Consider the following 17,470-nt stretch of genomic DNA (forward strand, 5'->3'; position numbering starts at 1 on the left):
ATTTTTAATTGGCGCTTTGTCTGTGCACTCCTAAATGAGTTGGGACACCCACGGAGGGGGACCTGCAGAGAGCCAGGGCCACATGACAGCGCCCACCGTGGGGCCTGTCCCACAAAGCCTCAAACCGCCAGGCGTGTGACAGCGGCCCGCTACACCCGTCTGCCCAATTAAAACTCAGCTGTCAGAGAGGAATATTATAGCGCTCTCTCTCTCTCTCTCTCTCTCTCTCTCTCTCTCTCTCTCTGTGTGTGTGTGTGTGTGTGTGTGTAGCTGCATAAGTGTGTGGGTGTATACATGTGCACCATGAACACTCACAGCCCATTATTTGAGATTACGAATGTGTGCTTTTGAATGTGCAAATATTGTTTTCGCAAGTGTGCATGTGGAGATGTGCTCATGCTATTTGTAGCTTGTCGTGTGACGTCCCCCTCTGCACACACACACACATACACACACACACACACATATACGCTCTTGTGGATGTTTTGCATCAGCGGCCTGTGAGCATCGATGTGTGCAGCAGGCATTTGGCAGCCGTATGAGTCCAGGGTGCCAGGAAGACAGGCTGGGTAAAGTTACGTGCGAAGTGATTTGTAATTCTGAGTAATCACTTAGGACAAGGCCTCACACCATTTTATCTGTTCATGACTGTAGGCCAAAGTCAATACTCATAGGATAATCATGAGCGCAGGCTAACTGAGCCCTTTCATTAAAGCTCGGAGGAACAAATCTGATACGGGCCTGATTCCCTTTGAAAGGAAACGTGTTCTCTGGGCGTAAGAACAGAGAGCACGTTTCAGAGTGGCCAGCAGCACTACTGCATCCCTACTGCATCCTCTTCTGCGTGTTTTCAAACAAACAGAAATTATAAATTAAATAGACGGTGCAGGCAACACGATGCACAGGTACACATGGGTAATAATTTTATAGATGTCTGAGTTTGACAGCAGTAATAGTTCAGGTTCTAATTTAATAAACAGCTCTCATCTAAGTTGAAGTTCAATACAACTTTTATTATTTGTTTGTGAAAAATGATGCTTTGTGACAACGTCCATTGTTAAAAGTGCTATACAAATATAATTGAATTCAATTAATATCTAATACTATTATAGCTCAAAAACCAAACTACCACAAACATTTTTAATTAATGTGACTGCTTTTATGTTTTTTTTAATGGCAACTTCAAGGAGGTCAGCAATCCGAAGAATGGGAATGCAATTACTATGACTAGGATTACCAGAGAGCGACAGTTAGAGACGAGCGTAATGACAATACAGTAATTATGTCATGGAAATCATGCTTTTTGTCATTACATCTACAGCACTGACTGCATTGTTATGCGGAATATTTTGTCATTTTCTTTTTGTTCTTTTTTTTACATAAGTCTATAAGTCTTTTGACTAATATAATATGAATAACTTGAATATGTAGATATAGATATAGAGATTATATTATTGCTTGTGTGTTGTGAGCTAAGAAAACTAAATCTCAAGATATTGTGTATTGTATAAACATTTCCACATACTATTCCTGATCTTGTTTTCTGATCTCACTAATGTTCATTCTTCTTCTTTCTTCAAAGAAAACATCTTAATAATTGGAAGAAACAGTCTTCAAAAAGTAAAACGCACTTTTTTGTTTGGTTTCTGAACAATCACATTTCCTACTATTACTGAAATTTTCAGACCTTTGAACGAGGCTTTTACACTATCAAATTTCTCACCGCAAGAATTTCGGCAACAAACAAAATACCTGCCTTGACTGAAACGCCTGTGGCGTTACACGCAGAGGCATGCTCTCACGTCTTCCTAGAGCTAAAATAGGATTATTACTCTGATAATCCAGGTGGTGTTGTGTTTTATTAGCAGCATTAATCCTCCATTACTTTGTGAGCATTATTTTCTCAGTTCTTATTGCCAGGGAATTTCTCTGGCAATTTGTGGCGACGAGTTCACATCTATTAACTTATCATCTTATTAACGTGCAGTGCCTCACAGTAAACCACAAATTTACGTACCATGACGACGTGGCTGTTGCACAGAAGGATTATACATTCACACATACACACACACACACACACACACACACACACACACACACTCAGGTGAGTTGAAGCCCTGCAGACATGGCCAGGTCTGCTGTCTAATACCCACAAATAGTTCCCAGCTTATTGCTAATCCCTGCCACGGGCAACACACAGTTATTGAAAATGTCTCACTTCTCTGGAAAGGCTCTGACAACATGCATAAGCTCACATTAGTGTTACAAAAAAAAAAGGCTAGAAAAAATGATCCATCAGAGCTCAGGATACAGTTGTTCAGTTTGGTTCTTATAGTGTATCTTAAATATTCCAGCACCGTGCAGCACTGTTGACGGGTTTAAGGAGCAAATAATACAGAACGTGTAATCAGTAGAGACCTCACTGAGTGCCAAGTTATTAAAGTAATTCTGGATAAAGGAACGAGCTCATAATTTGCTAATTTGCAGTTATTTTTTATTTTTATACTGTTTATATATACAGTGGAGGAACATTTTTTTCTCTCTTTGACGACAGATGCAGAAACAACTTTGTTTCATCTTGACTTGAAAGCAGACAAGAGGCTCAGTAATGCTAGTCCTAATAGCCTGCTGAAGAGCGCAATAATCGTAGAGGGTTTGTCCAGCTGAAGGAAATAAAGTGTTTAGTGAGGGGAAGAGCTGAATGCTTTAAGGTGCGATTAGTGAAGAGTAAACTAGTAAACCCTTGAGCTGAACTTGTACAACCTTCACACATAAACATTGTTAGTCATATTGTCACATATTTAACACACTTTTTTGTAATACGTGTTTGTGTGTTGTCTGTGTCACGTTCACTCTGACTAGCACAGACACTGCTCTCTTCTTCAGAGAGAGAACTGGCCTGCATCTGGAAGCAAGTCTATGAAAAGTGGCTTCTTCCTGATAGCTGGAAACATTTTCAACTGAGTGGAAATCTTCTTCTGGGACCTGGCCAATCTCCAGGAACACTTGGCTTTTGCAGCTGTCTTACAGCATTTAAAGAGTGGCATATGGTACCCAAGTACCATTGTTTCACTGCTAAATACCCCTCGTTTTCATCAACGGCGTGCCGTCTTTTCATGTTGGTTTCCATTAAAAAAAAAGAAAAAGTAAAACTGATGGGAGTGAGGAAAGATTTGTCAGGATTTTTTTTCTGCATGTCTAATGTTGGCAGTGATGACATTTTGATTCTCAGTCTGAGAGTTTGTGAAACAGCACCATCTGTGTGCTTTTGCCTAATTAGTGTAATGGCCGCAAATATTAAAGCAACTGTTTCACATGACAAGCTGCTTTGCACATATGTGTCAAGGCTCTTCTCCTCTCTGTAGATGCACACTTCAGATCTTGTGCTCATCTCGTTCAGGGATGCACTTGTGACTCCAAACTCATATTTGTTGTGTGTTACTATTAATATTTCTTTGCAACTATTATTTTCCATGTCATAACTGTTTTCACACCAGCGGTGTAGCTTGTGATGAAATGACATTTAAAAAGCGCAAACCTCTGTGTTCTTCCTTAATATGTGTCGAGGCTAATAGTGACTCATGGAGAGTACACAGGAAAATTCTTCAAAGCAAACTCAATAAGTAAGCCGATGAGTTAAATGCGTTTTGTCAATAGAATGAAATATTGAAATGGAATGCAATAGAAGGAAAACAGCATTTTGGGTTTTTTTGTGTAACAGCAGCAACAAAAAATGACATTATCAAATAAAAGTTAATACACTCCATTCAGAACACATTAGACTCACGCTAAAGGTTAATGCTTCTGCTAATTTGGAAATGCTAGATTGCTGTCAGTGCGAGGGGGAAAATGCTTTTCAGAGGCCTGACAGGCTAAAATGAAGCTGTCATATCCGTTCACCGTGCATGGAGATCAGAGCATGCGTGATGTCAGACAGACAGACAAGCAGACATACAGTCAAGTAGACTGAAACAGTGCTGCAGGGAGTTAGTGATGCTGGTGGTTTGGAGGAGGAAACACCTATGAGCGGTAGTATGACCGCCGTGGATGTGTGTCTATGTGTTGTTCTTACCAATAATAAGTGATGTGCACGTACGCAATATCTTCAAATATGCATCTCCTGTCTCAGACACAGTTTACCACTTCTTGATTATATCACATTTTCAAGCTAAATTCCATCTATGTGTTTGCCAAGATTTTTATTAACAGGGGAAAAAGTTTGTCTGTAATGTCATTAAGCCTTGCAGACTGGAGGGAATTAAATCCTTACAGGAGAACAAAGGAGCCAATCAGAAAGCCAGCAAGTAGTTAATGACGAGGATTGAGAGCAGGCCGCTCTGACAGCTGCTGTTCTGCTCACGCTGAGGAGATGATGGGGCCTTCGCAGATGATAAAAATGAGCTTGGTGCTTATAGAAGATTTGGACATGTTCTCCCATAGAATTAGATTGTAGAAAACCTGGGGGAAATTGCTACAGACAGTTGAGCCACAATTCTACTGTAATATTTCAAAACCTCTAAGATGGATACAGGCTCGGAGCCAACCGCAAAACAGAGTGGAGTAGTCAGCCTCGGGACAGGACTGAAACAAATTTTATTAATGTAACTCTCGCATTAGTAATTCAGTAGTTCCCATGTGGGATGTTGATGGAAGACAGGGCTTATTCCTCTCATTCAAACCTGGTGGTACAGGCAGGCTGGGTGATTGGGTCTGTCTTTGTCCTAGAAAAGGTCAGATGTTCCCTTGTGACCACTTCCGGTGCGTTTGCTAAACATTTGTGGCCCCCACCTTCTATCTTTGGTCATTACTACTGCACTGTCAGTTCTCTTATCTAATGGGGTCTCACCTGACAGGCAAGCACACTCAATCAGAAAAATGAGGAGTTACTAAAAATGCAATTGATAGCAAACTCATCTTAGTGTTTCCAATTGACGTGACAGCCATCTGAATTATTAGCAAATGGCTGGACATATATTGACTATAATGTATTGAATTAGTGTCTCTCTTCTCCATGCTGGCTGTATGTATGAGCTAAAAATATCACATGACCAGGTCCAGCTAGCATTATACAGACAGAGCTCTCATAAAAAATGGCAATTATGGAAGGGAAGACATACATATCTGACACCTACCTGGGAGTGATTTGTTCGTTGCACTCAGTAGATCTGGCAGCATCAATCCCTTCGAAATCCCTTTGGAAGACAAAGGTTCCAGTGGGATTGTATGCAGAGCGGATTACGACTCCGTGCAGGACGTGAGGGATGTCCACACTGCTGGCTGAATTTGAAGTTTTTGATCTCCATGTCTGTCAATTTGCACTGCTGATGAATGCATGCAGATGGAGAAATGGCGAAATAGTCACGGTCTCATCCGAATGATGGAGGACAGTTTTTTCAGGATCTGATGCCGTTTGGGGATTTTAAATGAGGGCTATGACTGGCTAGAAAAAACAATGTCCATAGGGATATCAGTAAGAGTCATTCTCAAAAAGAAACTACTTGATACTGAAATAATCAAACTATAAACAGCTCAGCATAATTACAGGGCATTTTATGGAGGTATATATCTATATGTATGTACATGTATTTTTATGTAGCCTCTTTCATTTCTATTCCGCACTCTACACTGTGCTGTACATTGCTGGCTTTGTATTATTAGAGAGCTGTTAGCACTTAGCTGCAGCTTTGTCTGGCTTTGTCTTTGATTTGACATTCCCTCTCGGTGTCCCTGGGCTGTGATGACTCCATGCTGAGGCTGCAAGGCCTGTGCAAGGGCCTGAGGTGCTTTGCCAGGGTGACTTATTGCTTCAGTGATAAAGCAACACACAGGGCCTGGGAGGTACTGAGGGAGTAGCGTGTGTGTGTGTGTGTGTGTTGTAGTATTACACACCTTCACAGTCAGTAGTAACAACGGTAGCTGGCGCAACTCTGGTGCGTGTGAAGGACAATGCATAATGGCCCAGGGTGAGATAGTGGACGTGCTGAGGCTCAGCCAGGAGCTGTACATACAGTAACAACTACCAGTCAAGCAGCTCTTCAAAGGGAGAGACCTATAACCCAGAGTTTTAAACCTCTAGAGGTCTGACACACACACCGTGTTAAGAACTGGCCTGCAAGATTTTGCTGGTGACCCGGGCCCAGCTGCTCTGGCTCCTCCTGCCTGAGCTCAGCCAGCTGTAAAATGAGGTGCACGCAGGAACCTGCTGGTAATGAGAAGTGGCATCTCGTTCAGCCTAACCTCGGGAAAATCGTTCCTATAAATACCTTCTATAAATAAAGTCTACCTTGGCCCTAGATCAAGCTCTTTGAAAAGGTCATTGCTCTCTCTCTCTCTCTCACTCTCTCTCTTTCTCTCTCTCTCTTTGTCTTTCTCTCTCTCTCTGTCTCTTTCTATCATCCCTCAGGTTTACTTGCCACACAGATCTTATATTCCACCTGCCCATATGGCAGGGTCGGATTAGTTTCTTTGCATGGCATTTTTTTTTATCTGTTGGACACGTTGAGTGGAGGTTCACAAATGTTGGCAGTTGGAGTGATGCTGTCATGTTTAATTGGAGGTGTTGTGCACTGTTAACAAAGAGGTCAACTTTGCATCATGAAAATTAATGAGGGTTAACTTTTCCCAGCTAATGTAAAAAGCCATGGCACATGGAAATTGCAGAATAGTGCTATAATACCATAATAATCGTGTTGCAGCTTCAGCATTCCAGTTATGTATTATGTAGTTTGAACACGAATGTTTTATAACCATAAAAAGTTTTCTAGCGATTTTCCAATTATCTGTTACATATTGGTGAATCCTATCCTGGACAGAATAACAGCACTGAATCTCTTCCTGGAATGTCTACCAAGGTTGGAGACATCTTAGTAGGAGGTATCTTGGTCCATTCCTCCATGCAAAACATTTCAAGCTACTTTACATACTTTAAGTTTGTGCTCGTGGATGTCCTCCTCAATTCAGACCACAGCTCTGATCCAGAGACTTCTCAAAGACTGAGACGGCCTCTGTCTCTCACTGATTTTTGCATCCTGCAACCATTTCTGTGTTGACTTAGATGTATGATTATCAGCATTATCTTGTTGAATCTATCTCCATCCATGTCCTACCTTCCTGGCAGAGGTGACTGGGTTTTGAGCTAAAATGTCCTGCTACTTAGTGGCTGCTGTCAATCTTCACAAGAGCCTCTGGAACACTTTATCCTGGTCAGAGTCAGTGTGGATGCTGAGCCTGTCCTGGGAGCACTGAGCGTTAGGTGGGACTACATCCTGGATGGGACGCCAGTCCATCACAGGGCACTATGAACACACACATTCACACAGTCATTCACACCTAGGGGCAGTTTATCTTATCCAATCCACCTACTGGCAGAAGGTAGGTTCTCCTAGTGGGGGAGAAACCGGAGAACCCAAAGGAAACCCACACAGGCACAGGGTGAACAGGCAGAGAAATTCCACACAGACCTGGGCTCAGGATCAAACTGAGGACTGGAGGAGCTGGAGGCAGCACCACCATGTCACCAATTATCTCTGGACCACAATCTGCAAAACAGCATCAATAATCACCACCATATTTACAACATGTTTATAGTCAATTTTTTTCCAATAGTGCTTGGCAAAAAACACAAATTACACTTCCAATTGTTCAGGCAACATTCCAAAATTTCAGTTGCTGAATTTTGTGGAATGTTCTCAGGAAAGGCTTCTTTTTTGTAATTATTCTAAACAGCCTGTTATCATGAAGGTGGAATTACAAACCTATGACTAAACTAAACTGCGCAATTCTAAAACAGCAAGCTTTGGGTTCTTTTTGACCATCAAGCAAATTTCTAAATGTTACAGACTTATAAAACTTTTTATGGTATTGTTTTTAATAGTATTATGTACTATTTTATATCTGTTACCTGAGCTGTGAAGCTCAACAACCATCTGTCTCTTTTGCATTTAAATCTCTTTGGTTTTCCCCATGGGATGAGTGACAGAGAGATTTAACATGTGTGCACCCTCATGTTTATAACAGGAGATGGTCAAAGACAACAACAGTTGAGTTCATGGAGACTGAAAGCAATTAAAACATCATTTGTTGCAAAAAAAAAAAAAAAAAGTTGCATTTTGTATTTAGAAAAGATGATTTTATGACAGTGTATTAGAAGCAAGCTAAGTAAGTAACTAATAGCTCTGGAGTTGCCTGTACAATGCAAATAATTTATTTAAGTGTTCAAGTACTCAAAGACACATATGTAGTTCGTGGAAGGGTTCAAGAATAAGTCACCATATGGTACATAAAACATCAAACTGTTAACCAGTGTGCAGAGCAAAAAGAAAAGTAGGCACATTATAGTGGATCAGTGGGTCAGAACAAGCCTGGAGCTCAGTGTAAATAACTGTGAATAGCGGCATTGTCCTTGACTAGAGAACCTGCAGCACTGAGCAGGCTCTCCCCCCAGTATGACTCTTCATGCGGGGGCTCCAGTGAGCCTGTGGGATCTCTGTCTCTAACATGCTCTCAGTTACCACAGCACGGCATCTTCAGTCCCTTCACACCTCACCCCTGCAACTTAAACAGATTAGCCTCATTCAGCATGGATCTTCAGGGCAAATCTGTGGCATCAGAGAACACTTATTGATCATTATTCCTATTGACTGGGCAACGTGTGACAGCTCAGGGAGAGATCTGGTATTGATTTGACCAAATTAGTGCAAACAAAAGGAGGTCAAATTAGTTTAGGTGCATTGTGTCAAAAGGAATATGGCTACACATTTTAACAGGACTCACTCTTTATTTACGTTCAGCAGACATCCGTCCAGTAATTTATACACCTAGTATACTATCAATTCTATTTGTCAAGCTCATAATTGGGTGACTATGGCGCAACCGTATTGTATGTTTGTGACTATGAGATAGACTCGCATATATGGCATGAAACTTTACATGGATTTTATCAAAGTACAATTCTCTGGCCATAGCTGTCTGCTTCTACTGATCCTGGGAGAAAAAAAAAAACCACACTTATGTTTCTGTTTTGTTGCTGGCCTATTGACTGCTTCATCTCTTGAGTTCATTGCAATCTGGACCTGCATTCCCTCACGCCAATGAAAGGTTATTAGGTCCAGTGCTTCCTACCCTAGCTTGCACTTCAGCCTTTGGTAAGAACCTGGGAAAACTCTCTTTCCTCTTCATCAAATATAAATAACGCTGCTTTGAGAAATGAGTAAATAAGTCATGAAAAAGTAAAAATAAAAAAAACAACACACAAAGAAGGTCCAAGAGGAGAGGAGAGAACATCTTTACAAACTTTAATGCTATACATTTAGGGAAAAAAATGAAAAAAGATGAATTCTCAGCAGCTCTCTACTCTACCACGGAAGTGCTCTAAAGATATGAAGACAGAACACTGCTTTCCCAGGAATTAATGGTGATTAATGGTGATTGGAGAGCCTTCAAATGAAACATTATGATGGTCATCTGAGTAAAGCTCGTATGACCTGCAATGAATTGCTTGAGCTGAGTGGAAAGTAATTGATGGCGATGAATGATCACAGCTGAAACAGTAAAGCTCAGCCCTCTTTTCTGTAGCTTGGTGCAGTTATATAAGTAATCTACCCTGAGAAATAACATCCCAGTCTTTATAAAAGTGAAATACAGCCATTGACAGATTGTGAATCTTTTCTGTGATATACACAGCAAAAAGATACAAGGAAACAGTCGCTTCTCCTTAAATATCCAGAGGGATCTCATTTTGTGGACATCATTTTTTGGGTCAGTGAGTTAATGCTAAAAATATGTCCTGCCAAAACCCCTCCATTTATCTGGGTGGGTATTCAGTGTCACACTCAGCGTGGGTAATTCTCAGTGGGACTCCCCTCTGCAGTGGAAGACAGGACTGAGTGGCAAAGTTAGACATTATCTCTGCTGTGATAGTCCTCTGTCTCTCCGTCTCACTGCACACTGTAACGACTCCAGCAGTAATTAGAAGGCCAATGTGACATACCCCACACTTACAGCCAGCCGGGATCTGCTTTGCCCTTTTCCTCCACTTTGCCATGGATCCTAATGACATTTTATGCGGGCAACCTGTGTAGCCCATCATGCTCACTTGTACGTTCCATTAAAGTCAAAAGACTGCCGAAGCTGCACTTTGATTTTGCACCAGCTCTTAGTGCAAAAACGCAGTTAGTTTTGGAAATCAGTCGAGCAGACGTAAGTGTTAATGAGGGGAACAGAGCACACTCCTGGTGCTTCGAACTCTTAGAAAGCCTGCCAACAGTTTCCTTTGTGGTCCGGGAATTTTTACCCATCCTCCATGTATTCACCCAGAAAAATGCATAAGGTGGGCGAGAGGAGATTGAGAGTCAGACATGTGCGTTTTCTGATAATACCAGCAGCACAAAGAGAGCATCAGGATGCGCTTGAGGGGTTGTCGGAGGGCTTTGTGCTGCTAAAAAGGCTGCTGTGATGTGTGCTGACACAGGAGGCTGTGTGGGGGGCTTTTAAACGCTGCCCATGGGCACTCTCCATCACTAGTTGATGAGAGGGACAAGAAAGTGCCTGTCACCTGGCTAGAATACTGCACTTAGTGCTCCGCATCGGGGCTGAAATACGTTTTGGAATTGTTATGTGTCCAGAGCTATATTGCTGTAAAGATACAGTTCTTGCCACCTCCAAAATGTATCATGAAGAAATTTTTTAAATAGACATAGAAGCTAAGTTTTATTTTATATTACAATGCCGAGTTTAAAAAGCCAAGTCAGCAGCTAGAACATAGTTATACCATCAAGGTCATTCTAATAGTACGAGTCCTACAGGACCTCATCCTGTTTTCATCCCCAGTGCCCCAACTTAACCACTCAAATACGCTGTCCTTCCCCTGGTCCAGCCCATTAAAATTTTCTCTGAATGTTCCCAATGCCTTTCGGGAAGGTCCTGGCAGAGAGGAAAGCAGACAGTGGAGAGGGACGAATATTCCCCCTTCTCTAACAACATCCCCCTCCTTGTGCTAACACTTCTATCTTCTGGCCTATTAACAACTGTTACTGGAGCTTTAATTATACCCCTGTGATTGTGCAGAGTGGCGGGCTCATGTCATCTTCCTCCTTGGGGAAGGCGTGTAATTAACAGCATCCATCCACCAAGCCCGCGCTCAGTGTGCACCGTACCGCCACGTCCCTGTTCCGCCACAGCCGCTGCCATAATCATGCCGTCTCCACCAACATCTGTTCCCTGAGCGATGAGTCCAAAAGGCCTGGGCCTGTCACACACAGCCTCTCCCCACCCTCATGTCCACCTCTCACCTCCACACACTCTCCCACTGCTAATGGCTATGCTCCGGGAGTCAGGGGAGACAGAGCGCAAGAGGTAAACAGAAACACAGCCAGAATCTAATTAAGATAGGAGCATAAATGAAGGGCATCGGCTTGTAGCTCTCCTTAGTTTTCACTTCAGAGGGTAATTTAACACGTTTGACTTGTTCAACAATAACAACCTGCCAATACGTAACGAAAATCCTTTTGATGACCTTAAATACATGATGACACTCATTACTTACAATGATACTAAACATAAAGTATTATGCAGCATTACTAAGCCACATATCTGTAGATAATTTTAAGGGTTTTTTTCCCCATAGTGCTGGATTTAAAAGTCGGTGTGCAGAAGTTTTACAGCATACTGTAACTCATCTGAAGGTTATGGTTTCTGGATCCTCTGGTTTATTCATGCCAATCACTTCCATAACTCTCAGCACAGTTGATGCTTTCATGACTGACAGGTCTGTAGATAAGAAGCTATCGATTTTTCAAAATACACAGGGATCAAAAGTTTTGCCCAGTAAAATACAAAATAAAAAAAATGTACTGGACCAAAAGAACAATAAGGGGTACTAATGAAGAAAGCATTGAGTCCTAGAAAGTGATGCAGACCTGAAACTTTTAGTATCAAGAAAGGTCAACACGGCCATTTCAATTAAACATTTGAAGTAATTTGATATTTACTTGCATTATTAGGGGACATTATTATAGTAAATTAAATCTGAAGACTTTTTTTGGCTAGTTTACAGCCAGACTTTTGTTCTTACATTTAGACTTGTTTTGTTGTATTTCAATTCCTCTGTCCATTTTCTGAAGTTCACATTAAAGCATCTGAATGGCGATGACAAATGAATGGATCTACTGTATGCTTTTAGCACTTCATTTTTTTCACTTCGTTTTCAGACAAATTGAGATTGACTTAACTAAGGCTTAACTTCAGTTTCAGAACTCCAGAAATGTGCTCATATGTTAAAGAAACTTGCCTCACCTCATCCATTTCACGTCTCAACCCCCTCTCACTCACCTCCAGCTTCTTTTTTGACTCACGACCCTGGGCCAAGATTCCATGGGAAGTGAGGAGCTGGTCGCCAAAGCGAGAGGCAGACTTAGGGAGTAATCAGTGTTTCAGTCTGTAGAGACTATAAAGTCATTTCCCCCCTCCTCTGTGATGAGATGCAGCAGCTCTCCTCACTCACTACCCTTGAGCTTTCCCATTATGAAAGCATGGAACAATTTCTGACCACACTTTTTGTAGTACCAACACACAAGGAGGGGGTAGAGCAAGATTTTATTTGTAAAAAAAAAAAAAAAAATTATATATATATATATATATATATATATATATATATATATATATATATATATATAATCTATCTCTAAAAGAATAGAAGGATAGGGAGTTTAAAACAGAGAAAACTTAGTTTTTATTCATTCAGGGTTTTTTTTTTTTAAAAAAAGAAAGTCAGTCATAGGCTTCCAAAATGTGTCAGTTCTGACATTAAAAAAGAATGTTTTAGAAAGAAGAGTCATAAATATGCATAGATATATTAGGTTGGTGCTAACCGTAAGCACCTGTCTACTTAACATTGACAGGAGATCATCAAATGACTTCATGAAGTCTCCGTTCTGTCTCTGTCTACTGTCTACTGTCTCTGTCCTTTCTTAATGTTGCCTTTCCTCTTCTCTTCTTTGACACCACTGCTGACAATCCACACTTCAGAAAAAAGTTTAGATTTGTTAAAATGTCAAGTACTGATGCCTCAAGGTTAACATAATAATACCTCTCTAGGCGTTGTGAGATTAATAAAGCATTTTTGTAGGTTTGCCAAGAATAAAAAAAAATGGAGCACCCTGATGCAATTGACATGTCGACCTCACAATCAGTAGAAACCGTAATGTCAAAAGACCTACATTTATTTTATTTTTGTTAGCAGAAGCTGTCTCCTAGTATTAACATTTTAGTGATTTCTCTGTAGACTTAATATCATCAGCACGTTCAAAAAGAAGTGATAATCTGGTTTTGAAATTCCTTTGGTGATGTGGATTTTCTAGATTAGCATAAGTACCAAAAACACATATTACACCATATAAGATATATTCAAGAATATTTGAATATCCCTTCAAATATTTGATGGGCAATATTTCAGGGAAAAATTTGACATAGTTTTTATACATAATACTGTCTTTATTTTGTGAGGTTCTACCTGAAGATATATTAGTGCTGCTAATAAAAGCATGTAAGAGCTCTTAGCACAGGGCTTCCCAACTTTTTAAGCAAACAACCCCAAATGGAAATTATGAATTTTCTGCGACCCCAAGCCGTGACCACCTTAATTTTTTTTAAATTCCAGATTTATAATGTAACATTTGACCATTTTATTATGTCAGTTACATGTCTGCTAAAAAAATCCAAAGCAATATTCCTTGCACTTACCCTGTACCTGTCTAGTGGGAAGTGCTGTGTTGTTATAGGACAGTCCTCGCCAGGGTGGTGTGATGCGGCCCAACATGAAACTGCCAGGTTTATACTGCATTATTATTCACACACATATCTGCGTATCTTATGTACATCTGGAAGATTTAAAAGCAACATCCACTAGATGGCACGTCAGAGGTAAAACATCCCAATCCGTTAATGCACAGCGACAAGCTCTGTCTCTCTTAAAACTTTCTGCTGTCATCATGATTGTTGTTATGGGCTGCGTCTCAAACTGTAAACTCTGCCCTTATATTCAAAGGTATTTACTAATCTAGAAAATCCAGAAGGCTAAGGCAAAAAAAAAACACTTACTGTAATCAGTAAAGGTCTAAAATGGTCCTAAGTATGTGATTTGAGACTCAGTACACAAAATGTGTAACGGATGTAGACAGACGGGGAAATTTGTCCTTTTTTTTTTTTTTTTTTTTTCTGATGCAGTATACTAGTGCAGTGTTTCAGTAGCATGTATTAATTTAAATGTTGCTTATCTGAGAGCCAGTGATTTTTTTATATTTTAAAATATTAGCACGTAAAATCCATCTTTGATATCTCTATTTTCTATTCTATTATTAATCTGCAATATAATCGAATGAAACAAAAGAGGAGATTGTGAGTTTCTCTTGCGACCCCATTTGTAAATAAGCGACCCCACGTGGGGTTGTGACCCCTAGTTTGGGAACCCCTGTCTTAGCAGTTATAAGTATTCTTTCAGGCTGGGAGGCCACAAGGATGCAGTATCATTGTAAAGGGTTCTTATAGCCAGTTATGTGATGTAGTGGCCAGTAGAGCACATTAAATTATTTTATGAAAATAATCAATAGTAGAACAGGAACAGCACTGGAGTTAAACACTTCAAAGGAGAGATGGAGACCTTCAACCTACAGTAACAAATGTACTGAGGAAAATGTATATGCCCGTCTTTTGTGCAAATGGACTGCACTTTCATAATTTCAGCTGCTGCTAAGGAGTAAGTTTACAAAGTTTACACATTGCATCTTCACAGTAGTAATTGCTGCTATTCTGATTTTCTGCTGAGGCATTACTTTAAATGATTGCCTCTAAGAAGTAAGTTTGCATTATCTACATAGAAAAGTGCAACTTGAGAATAGTCATTGCTGCTAGGAATTCTGATTTGCTCTGTTTCAGTGTATTGTATAGTGTAGCAGATAGTTAATTATAGTTAATATTTGTGTGGTGGTCTGGGAAAACCTGTTGGATGTGGCTGAATTCTGGCAAACAGCCAAGAAAAAAAAAAAAGAAAAGAAAAATCTGCTTTTGGCCCAAATTGGATTTTTCTGCCTATAACATACTGTGATGCATCACCTTAAAAAAATAAAAAATAAAAAATAAATTTACCAAAATTGTGTGGAAATGTTTTTATTTGCTTTTTAACCTTAATTAAGCTATCTTACCATGAAAAAGGAGCCAGTTTAGGAAATGCAGTGGTAAAGCACTCAGTGTGTTTAAAGATGAGTAAAACCTTGCTAGATGAGTGTGATTTCCTCACACAGTGAATGTTAGGCTTTGATCAAGTTGTTCTATAGGAACGTGCAGTAGAGAAATGGATATAAGCCTAATCAGTTCAGTTTGTAATCAGATACTAGCTATCAGAATGTCCATGATGTTAATGGAAATTTAAGTGCAATTTTATTCCCTTTTCATATTTAGGGGTAACCACATTTTAAAATGTTATAACTTTACTTCTGGTTGAGATTCATGTAAAAGTCAGTGTAAAATGTATTTCTTTTTCCTTTTTTTCAGTGCACAAATTTTAGCCCGACTGAGACTGCTCTGTTTAAAAGTTTGGGCATCAGTTAGTAACAGCTGTCCTTAACACTTGTGAGGATGTTGAATCCTCCTTGTTCAGGGATGCCATGACTTCACACCAGTCTGTCCGTCACACTCTGGGGCTCCCAGGCCAGACAGCAGCCTAACCAAAAGGTGCTGTTGTTTACCGTTGTGTTTGCGTTCCTCCTCTGTCTGTGGCTGCTGTGCTCCTGCTGAGCCAGACTCCCTCTGCTCCTCAGTCAGCACTGCCAGTGAGCTGCAGGGTGCGCAGGGTTAGGGAAAGGGTCAAAACCCAACAAGCTGTGCCCAGAGAGGAGCTCACGCCTGCTGAGCAGGACGCGCATTCAGCCCAGGTGGTACGCCTGCCACCCTGCTCACTGACTCATGTAGATGAGCCACGCACACACATACACACATACACACTGACACAGGCAAATAAACTTCACTCAGTACGTGCCTTTAAAATGCCTTTGAATAGTTCTGACATGGTCCTGCAGGTCTATGAATAAACAGCCAAGCAGCCAGCTGTGATGTTCAAATAGCACATCTCTCTCCCTCTCTTTTTTTCTCTTGTTCTCTCTCTCTCTCTGTCTCTGTCTCACACTCTCAGATTATGATACAATTTTAAAGTACATTCTTAAAGTACACTCCTATATAAGATTTAATGCAATCAGCCTGAGGAAAAGTATTACATTTTTACTAGAAGTTCAGACTGGGTATGATTAAAATTTCAGCTTGCGCTGCTGAATGGTCTAGAGGCCATCTCACTTCAGTCCAATTCAGTAAGTGTTTACTGACAGGAATATATTTAGTTACAATTTTCCCAAATCATCATCTTAATGATAAGAGGTGCTATAGATGGTTATAAGAAATCAGCTCTGTATTCCTGGCTTGAGCAAGACTGGGCTCTTTGTCTACGTATGTTGTTCTGTCTCTATCCTTTTTTTAGTTTAGTTTTAATGATAGACCTGGCCGCTTCCACACGGGAGTGCCCCCTAAGAGCCCCAGCACTCTGACTGTTGCCTAACCTTCATGTGCGATCAATAAGCCTTTTCAGAGGCCTCATCTTTACTCTTTATGTTTTCCACTCTTGCAGGACCACTTACAGTGTTGTTCAGACCCTGCATTTGATCAGTGTAGGTGCACTTGACTAGCAAGCATGAGCAGATAATTGGGGGAATGAAAGAACTTGGATCATTGGGGAACCTGAATACACATTTTTACACAGTAGAGTGTGTTATTGTTTCAAATACTGAACTACTTTAAATTGCAAATACGTTGACATTAGTAATCTCTAAACTTTACCCGATTTTAATTAATAACAGGAAATCCCTGTCTAAAAAAGGGAACTGTAATTTAATATTGGCCTCACTTCTTCCATGACATATTTATTACTGTGATGTCCAGGAACAATTTCTTAATCTTCTTTTGTCAAGATGACATCACTCGTTAAGCTGCTTCAATGATTTATCCCTAGTTCTAATTAGTGGAATATGTATTGAAGGGAGGTTTCCAGGACAAACAGTGACTTGATGCCCTCAAGCTAAAAGACTTCAGTGGAGAAGATGGATGGAGGCTCCCCCCATCCTTTAGAGGTCAATGATTTCCCTTCCCATGTCAGAGGAGAAATAAACAGCAGGACATGGAGAGCTATATTCTGTTCTGTGTCTGAGTTCAAGAGTTGCAGATCTCTATCTCCAAGAATCCCCCTCCTCCCCTTCCTACCCCCCCCCCCCCCCTTCTCCTTACTTCATTACGCATTTTTTTTGTTTATGCTCGGGTGCAGCCATGGTTGCTCCTGATAGTTTTGGGTCAAGCATGACTGGCTATGGGTTACTCTACATAAATACACAGGGACTAGCCAGGAAGGAATTGGTATGCTGCAGTTAACGCTGAATTG

Source organism: Pangasianodon hypophthalmus, chromosome 10, assembly GCF_027358585.1.
Source record: "Pangasianodon hypophthalmus isolate fPanHyp1 chromosome 10, fPanHyp1.pri, whole genome shotgun sequence".
In the NCBI taxonomy this organism is placed as follows: Eukaryota; Metazoa; Chordata; class Actinopteri; order Siluriformes; family Pangasiidae; genus Pangasianodon; species Pangasianodon hypophthalmus.